Raw genomic sequence first — 9,617 nt, forward strand, 5'->3', positions numbered from 1 at the left:
ATACCTTCTGTACAGATTTAATTTTGAGTAGAACTTACTACCAGTTTCATTTTTTCCTTCTTGAACATCTCAGAAGAATGAATCTAATCTGTCCTAGTTTTATCCTTCCATGGATGGTCAAAAAAACATTTTTAATGTCAAACTAAGCTTTTCTTCTTTTTTTCAATTCATCTCTTTTCATCTGTCCTATATCCTCTAGTGGTGCCCTCAAAAGCTTTCACCAAAGGTGACAATTAAACTACTTTCTAGACTTTCTCTACTCTAAATTACTCTGATTACTCTGACCAGTTCAAATAGATGTTTAATATTCCCTTGAAAATCTTTCTTAGCTCTTTCCAGCCTCATGCCTGCCCTTGGCCTTTTAGAAATATGTTGATCAGGGGCAGTGCCTGTGGCTCAAAGGAGTAGGGCGCTAGCCCCATATGCTGGAGGTGGTGGGTTCAAACCCAGCCCCAGACAAAAAAAAAAAAAACCCACATGAGAATAAAAGCATAATACCTTTTTTAAAAAAGCATAAAAAAAGAAATGTGTTGATCAAAATGAAATAAGGATGCTTTTCTAAGGGACTGATGGTACAGAATGTGCCAGAAAGGCTATGGCATGGTATCTATGATTCACCTTGACTTTTTTTGTGTTCTTTTTTTCTTTGTCTTCATGTTATAAACTTCTATTCTGACTTTTTCTTTGCCCTCTGTTTTTCCTTAAAAGTTTCACTTACTTATTATGACTGACAGCTCTGTATGTTTACAAAAAGTCTTGTTGGGATTAGCTATTATTTTACATGTCATTATTTCTGTCTTTATTCTTTGTTTTGTTGTCTCAGTTTACAGCTCTTTAAATCTTTAAAAAGATTTCGAATGGCTTTAGAGCTTATATAGCCCGATTCCAACATTTTATAGGGAAGAAAATGCAATCCTTCTTTGGAACAGATTCAGTGAGGTTAGGTGATTTGCCTAAGGTCATTTGGGGGTTAACTAACTGGTCTAAGACTAATGTCCCTGGCCTCTAATTCCTTGTCTTATAGGATTTTTAATTTGCCACAAGGCCTCCACTCTGTAGCTTACTAAATCTTCTTTATTTCCCATACATTTTCTAGTGTATTTAAAGGTGTTGTTTAGAATTTCACTGCTGTGTTCCAGAGGGAGCATGGTCAAATGTAAGAGACACCTTGGAAATTTGTTAACAGTGCAAGTTCCTCCATGTCAGCCCTACAGTAAGCATGGCCAGGAGCTCAGGGACTTAGAACTTGAAGGGGCACCTCTGGTGACTCTGATGCCAGTGGGCTGCGAGTTATATTTTGAGTGCTTTTCCCCCAAGTGTCTCCCTGCCTAGAATTCTCTTTCTGCCTCCCCTTCTTTTCCCATCTGTTCTGTCACCTCCCTTTCCTGACTTGGGCAGCCGACTCTGATCAGAAACCTCTTTCCCTCTGCTCCTGTAGGCCCTGCACATGCCTTCTGACACAGCCTGTAGCCCTCCGAATCATGGGTGAGGAGCACACAAACTCTGAGCTCTCTGAGGACAAGGACTGTGGCCCCATCATAGAGCTCCACAGTTTGCTTCTACTGCTCTCAGTACATTTCTGGTGGAGGAATGAGGGAAGAGAGATCTTTCTGTTCAATCATCTGCTTGCTCTCTTTTTTTATTTTTTATTTTATTTATTTATTTATTTATTTTTTAAATCATAACTTTGTACGTTGATGCATTTATGGGGTTCAGGGTACTGTTTCGATATCCAACGTGAAATGTTTATATTGAACTAAGTAACACATCCATCACAATTATACTCATTTCTTAATAGTTTTGAAATGTACCATTGCATTAAAATTTTCTCTTCTTTCCAAGGAAAATTCAGCTGGAAGAAAACGGATGATGGTGATAATTGCATTATGTCAATCTGGCAGGAAAGAGAAATTTAAAAGACAGAGACAGATACAGCTGTGGCAGGGAAAAGAGTGAGCCAAGAACTTGGATGAGCCATGTCGCCTCTCTGGACTGTGGTTTATAGAATAGGAGTTGGCTGCCATGACTGCTGAGGTTCTTGTAGGTTTATGCCTCCCAGCCTTACAGCTGCAGTTCAGAGTCCTCAGCAGTAGTTTGTAGGGTATATATTTAGCAGTTACAGAACTTCCCAAATGCCCTGAAATCTGATGATTTCCTGATCATAACAGGAATATAATGACTTTTATTAAGATCTTCTTTTAAAAGCTGGTCTATTCTTCCTCCTGGTTGTTAAATAAATGGCATGTTAACATAAACCAGCCCAATCTTATTTTAAGAGATCCCCACATGTCAAAATATATAAATCAAAATGAATGCAAAGTAATTCAATGAAGATACTTGGAGAAGCTATTCCCATGAGACTGCCTTTGCTTAAAATATTTTGGGAACTTCTTGTTCAGAATTATCCTGAAGCCCTTGGCACATTCTTTTTTCTAACACTGGGGAATCTGTGTCTCTGTAGGAGAGATTTGTGAACAAAGTGGGAAATGGAAACGTATTATTGTTTTATTTATTTATTTATCTGCTTATGAAAGGAATATAGGTTCCTCTGGAGCAGGTAAAGACAGAAGAAAATCTAAGATGATCTAAATTCCAGTTATATGTTAACTAGTCCTTGGAGGAAAAACCCCATAAAAATCATGGGTTTTAGAGGCTAAAGGTGAAATGAGGGGCAGAATACTCAGCTGACTCTTTTTCTGTGGCTGCCTTGTCCATGCTCTGTTGTGGAATTTATCTGCATCTGGACATTTGCACGTCTGGATTCATTTGGGGAAGCTGTATCTTTCAATGCTATCTTTTCATCTATCTTGTTTTTTTTTTTAATTTTAATAGGAACGAGTAACATAAAGAAGTAACTAAAGATCTTTCTTAATTTTACAAGTATATTATTTTGGTATAATCTTTCTAGCTTTAAAACATACACATATTTTATCTAAGATAAATTGGGATGGTACCATGTATATTTATCTCTTGCCTCTTTTTACTTATTAGGTGATGAGTACATTGCCATGTCATTAAATGTTTTTGAAAAATGTGTTTTTTTGTTTCAGGGAATGCATTTATTAATTAGCTAGACATATGCATACTTCAAAACATGTTTGTACAATATAACGTATATAATTTTGTGTGTCACTTTTTTTTTTTGCAGTTTTTGGCCAGGGCTGGGCTTGAACTTGCCACCTCCTGCATATGGGACTGGCACCCTACTCCTTTGAGCCACAGGCACTGCCCTTGTGTGTCACTTTTTTTTATTGTTGGGGAATCATTGAGGGTACAATGAAAATGTGTTGTTTTTTGTTTTTTGTTTTTACTTTATTAAGTCGTAACTATGTACATTGATGCATTTATGGGATTCAGGGTACTGCTTCGATATACAATGTGGAATGCTTACATTGAACTGATTGACACATCCATCCCAATTATACTCTTTTCTTAATAGTTTTGAAATGTACCATTGCATCATGCACATTAGGTGATGTCCCCCCAAATACCCTCCCACCTCCCGCCTTCCCTTCTCACTTCCCATCTGTCTCCTCTTCCCTTCTACTTTTTGGACTATAGTTTTGTTTTACCATTTGTATGAATGTGTAGGTGATTATATATTGATTTCATAGTATTGAGTACACTGGATACTTTTTTCCCCATTTTTGAGATACTTTACTAAGAAGAATATGTTTCAGCTCCATCCAGGTAAACATAAAAGAAAATATGTTTTTTTAATGGCTGTGTTTGATTCTATCATGTATATATTCACACTGTATGGGTGATTTTGGTCTTGTCTTCGTAGATTAGACAGTATGGATATATCCTTTGCCTATACCCTGAAGGATAAAAGTACTATAATTAAAACATATTTGCAGTTTGATATGTTAAAATTGTTTCATCAGAATGGAATTTTTGTTAAAAGCAAGGCTGAAACTTTTCACATATCCTTTGCTCTGCTAAATGTCTTTTTGCCTCAAATTCTACTTTGGTTGATAGAAACATTGGCATCCACACTTCTCATTTGAGTTTTCTGGACACATCTTGTCCCTTCTTTTATTTTTAATTTCTGAGTGATTTGGTTTTAGGCTTGTCTCATAAACAGCATAGAATGGAATGTTGAGAATCTTTATCTTTGTTAAGGGCGAATGACCTAGTCACCATTATCATCATATCAATCTTTTTTAAGGTTAAAAAATTCTACTTTATATGCTCTTTGCTATTCTCTATAGCTTTCATTATATGGATTATATTTTTATAATCTTTCTTGTGATTTGAAAGGCACACATCTAATGTTTATTCCATTGGTGCTAATTTTGTAGTTTTTAAAAATAAAACTGGTTCATTTGACTCTAATTAGCTCTAAAGTTAATCTCAAAGAGAGAGTTCGAGAAAATTCATGAGCATTATGACATTTTTGGAATAAGAGTCTTTCCTCCCAGGTAGACTGTTCTGAAGAGCAAAACTCATCTGATTTAAGTCTTGATATTTTAATGTAAAAAAAAAAAGTGTTTTACATGAAGGTTACTTTAATGAGCATTTCTCCACCAGTTTGGCCCTTTGCTACACCAAAACTTATTTAAACTAAAAGTAACAGTTAAAAACTCTTTAGCTGGGCCCTCTGTTACACACTCTGCATTCCTGGTCACCCCTCACTACATCTTTAATATAAGGAGTTGGACGGTAACCAGTGCGTGGCCAGTGAAGGCAGCTCTGAATTGTTAGACCCTAAATCACTTTTCTTCTTGGCTTCAGCTTCTACATCTGTTAAGTTTAAGAGTTTGGCACACATAGTCTCTGTTGTCGCTTCTAGTTTTGAACTTCTGTGATCAGACAGAGTTTATTAAGCACCTATTTGAATGGCTTTAGTACCAGGCCCTACATGGAATGAGAAGCACAAAACCCATCTGCATGTGTAACAGGAAAAGGAAAGAAGAGACCCTTAGTAACCTTTCCGGGGCAGATGTCTTTGCGGTAAAATGATTTTTGCTCTTCTGGGTAGATACCTAGTAGTGGAATTGCAGGATCAAATGGAAGGTCTACTTTTAATTCTTTGAGGATTCTCCATACTCTTTCCAAAAAGGCTGCATTAGTTTGCAATCCCACCAGCAGTGTAGAATTGTTCCCTTCTCTCCACATCCACACCAGCATCTGCAGTTTGGGGACTTTGGGATGTGGGCTAATCTCACTGGAGTCGGGTGATATCTCAGAGGGCTTTTGATTGGCATTTCTTTGATGATTAGGGATGATGGGCATTTTTTCATGTGTTTGTTGACCATTCGTCTGTCATTTTTGGAGAAGCTTCTGTTCAAGTCTCTTCCCACTTATAGAGAAGATTGTTTGCTCTTTTCTTATCAATTTGAGTTCTCTATAGATTCTACTTATCAGGCCTTTGTCAGATTCATAACATGCAAAAATCTTCTCCCATTCTGAAGGCTGTCTGTTTGCTTTGTTAGTTGTACCCTTAGCTGTACAAAAGCTTTTTAGCTTGATCAAATCCTGGTTTTTTATGTTTGGTGTTGCTGCAATTACCAGGGTGGTCTTCCTCATAATATTCTTTCCTAGGCCAATATCTTCAAAAATTTTCACCATACACTCTTCTAGAATTTTTACTGTTTCATGTCTTAAATTTAAGTCTTTTATCCAGAGAGAATCAATTTTTGTTGATGGTGAGAGGTGTGGGTCCAATTTTAGTCTTCCAACATGTGGCTAACAAGTTCTCCCAGCACCATTTGTTAAATAAAGATTCTTTTGCCCAGTGCATGTTTTTGTTAGGCTTGTCAAATGATGATATGTGGTGAGATTTATCTCTAGATTCTCTATTCTATTTCATAAATTTGTGTCTCTATTTTTGTGCTGGTACCATGCTGTTTTGATCACTATAGACTTGTAGTATAACCTGAAATCTGGCAATGTGATGCCTCCAGATTTGTTTTAATTTCTAAGAACTGTATTTGCTACTCAGGGTTTTTTTCTGGTTCCATATGAATTGAAGTACTATTTTTTCAAGTTCTTTAAAATATGACATTGGTGCTTCGACAGGGATTGCATTAAATCTATATATTGCTTTGGATACTGTTGCTCAGTTCATAACTGCCGAGTCATGGAAGCAATCCAAGTGCCCATCAACCCATGAATGGATCAACAAACTGTGGTACATGTACACCATGGAATACTATTCACCCATAAAAAAGATGGAGACTTTACATCTTTTACATTTACCTGGACAAAGATATGGAACACATTCTTCTTAGCAAAGTGTCACAAGAATGGAAAAATAAATATCCAATGTACTCAATACTAATATGAAACCAATATGTAAACAATTATGTGCTCATAGGAATAGTAAAACACAAATATAGTCTAGTTCAGGGGCAGGTGGAGGAAAGAGGGAGAAGGGGTAGAGGAAGAATGATTGGCAAAAGGAGGGAGGACATGTGCACATTGTGAGGGTGTATATCACGCTCCATGAATGAGGGGCTCTTTTACAACTGGAATTTTACCCTTTACAGGGGCAGGTGGAGGAGAGAGAGGGAAGGGGTAGAGGGAGAATGGTTGGCAGAAGGAGTAGGGCATGTGGAGGTATCTTACCTGTTGTGCACATCGTGAGGGTGTATATCACGCCCCATGAGTGAGGGGCTCTTTTACAACTGGAACTTTACTGTTTATGGGGGCAGGTGGAGGAGAGAGGGGGAAGGGGTAGAGGGAGAATGATTGGCAGAAGGAGTAGGGCATGTGGAGGTATCTTACCTGTTGTGCACATCGTGAGGGTGTACAGCACACCCCATGAGTGAGGGACTCTTTTACAACTGGAACTTTACCCTGGAAGTAAGAACAATGTAATCTAAAAATTTGTGCCCTCATATTAATTTGAAATAAATTTAAAAAAGAGACAAAGATCCTTAGATGGTAAAAAAGAAAATCAGTATCTCGGTCCACATGATGGTTACATAGATGTATGATATGTAAAGTCTCATTGAGCTTTATCTCTGAGAACGCTTTACTCACTTGTGTATTTACACTTTAATAAATAGGAAAACTAGAACTCCCCCTCCCCCAGGTAAAAGAAGAAGTGTAAGTAAAGAAACTGGCAAGATGTTTAAAGGTTGTACTATAAGGATGGCGTAATGGAAAAAGCCACAGGAAGATGATGGTTGGAATCATGACATCATGTATTGTGGTTGGCATCTAGTGCACATTATTTAACCTACCAACCTCAGTTTCCTCAGTAGAAGTAAGATCTTTACTATCTCCTTTATGAGGCAGTCAGGAGTACTGATGAGGTATAAGGCATAGAAAGTCCTTGGCATGTGATATCTGATCAATACATATTTTTAAACAGTGGCAGTAGGAACATTGCACAAACGTGATAGATTCAAAGAACTGAAAGCCTCTACATCATTCTTTTGAAACCATGCCAAAATAAATTAAGCCTGGGAATCTCAGTGTTAAAGAGAGCACAAGGAAAAAAAACCTAGGCTAATATTTTGCTGGTGACATTGTAAATTGCTAATACTTCTTTTGGAGGGCCATCTGGCAATTTATAATAAAAGTCACAGAGCTGATTATGGTCTTTAAACTGTGAATCCCACTTTACAGATTATAGCCTCAGGAAAGAGCTCAGAAAGGAAAAAAACAAAATTTATTTGTTTAAAAATGCTTAACTGGGTTATAATAATGTGTGGAAACAACTAGCTGAAAGATGGCTAATTAAACTGTGTTTTAGCAATAAAATGGAATATTATTTCACCATTTAAAACGACAGATATATGGACTCAGTAGATATATGAAGTCAAGCAAAAAATTAGAAAATAGTGCCCACATAGTGAAACCTGTCTTCACAATGATAAAGGCTGGAAGCGAATTTTTTAAATCTCTGATTTTACGTGGAAAAGGGGTGATCTGTCCTTTAATTTGGGTTTATTATAGTATCATGATTATTAAATGACTCAATAATGTAAAAACATAAATTATGTGTTCTGAGCTAGAACAAGGTGTTTATGAAACTAGGCAGAATGTAAAAAATATAAAATTAAGATGTATAGCAGATATATAGGTAGAGCTACAGAAAAACAGACTCTGTGCCTTGTAATTTTTCAGAATCTGCTTCACCAATGCATTGTGAAAGTAGTTACCACACTTGAGAAATGGTTTTCTGGAAATAACTTCCAATTCAGCTAAAACCCCAAAATATGGAGATGAAAATTCATGAGACTTGTTCTTAAAGATATCAAGTTCCCTGTCAGCTGTGCTTTTTTTTTTCCAGCTGCTTTTTCTTCTTTCTTTTCTTTTGTGAAAAGAAAGGTTTTATAGATGCCGAAATGGTTTACAACTGCCTTATTTAGTTGCTTTTATTTTTTATGTTTCCCCCAAGGATCACAAAAATCTATCCATTTAAAAAGAGAAAATGCTGTGTTTTTAGTGCAGAGAGAGAATTGGCCACTGTCAAGACCCAATAGGAATGGAGATAAATGGAATCTGGCAACTTTGGCCACCGCGACCAGGACTTTCCATCATTTCAGATGGCGGAAGCTGTACAGGGAGAACGGATGAGCTGTTGGCCAAGGGATGCCTCCTTTTCACCCCTTTAAAGCCCAAATCAACTCTTCAGTGTTTTTAAAGTGAAAAAGATTGTTCAAGTGCACAGGAGAATGAGGCCCTTACCAGTTGAGCGACCTTCCTCATTGGCCTTGGGCCTCCTTGGGGATGTTCTTTATGAACAGAGGACATTCAGGAAATAATGAGGAATCATGTTAGGTTATGGGAGGGGCCTGTGTGTTTTCAGGGGATGAAGAAAACTTAATATCTGAAACAGATCAGTCTCATGGAGCACTTTTAACCAGAGTTACAAAATGCAGAGTGTTTTCCCCAAAAGAGGATGAGCAGAAGGAGTTTTGGAAATCAGTTAGTACAGACATTTAATTTTACCCAGGAGGAAACAGACTCCAGGAGAGAAATGGCTTGCCCAAGTTTGTGATCATCAGTGAAGATATAGTCACATCCAATTCTGTTGACTTCTGGCCCCCTATTTTTCTGGCTACACTTTGTTCTAGTTCCCCTTTTTCATCAGTCACTTTCCTACTGAACTTTTCTGCGGCTGCTACTTCAAAGCCTTAAGAATTTAGCTGCTTGGGCAGTGCCTGTGGCTCAAAGGAGTAGAGTGCTGGCCCCATATACCAGAGGTGGTGGGTTCAAACCTGTCCCTGGCCAAAAACTGCCAAAAAAAAAAATTTAGCTGCTTGATGCACAAAGAGTCTCTTTAAGCCCTGAGAGATGTGAGCCAGCAAATAAAACATACAGCATCTTTCCAGGATCCTATGTGTCTCACTGAGGGCAAAAAGTTTAATTTCAAGAGCTTGACTCTAGAATTAGACCACAGACCACCTGGGTTCACATCACAGCTCCACTACTAGGGTGGCAGGTGACACTAAGCAAGTCATTTAACCTCCTCAGTTTTCAGATCCTCTTTGGTAAAATGGAGCATCACAATAGGACCCATCTCTTAGGTTCCTTAGGGAAGGACTAAATGGGATAATCCATTAGATTGGGGCCTGGTTTATACCAAGTGTTCAATACAGGCTAGTTATCCATTGCTATTACTGCACTGAAGGTAGTCAGAACTAGTTGTCAGAATC

The sequence above is a fragment of the Otolemur garnettii genome, unplaced genomic scaffold (genome assembly GCF_000181295.1).
Source record: "Otolemur garnettii isolate 467f Iridium unplaced genomic scaffold, OtoGar3 scaffold00074, whole genome shotgun sequence".
NCBI classification, from domain to species: domain Eukaryota; kingdom Metazoa; phylum Chordata; class Mammalia; order Primates; family Galagidae; genus Otolemur; species Otolemur garnettii.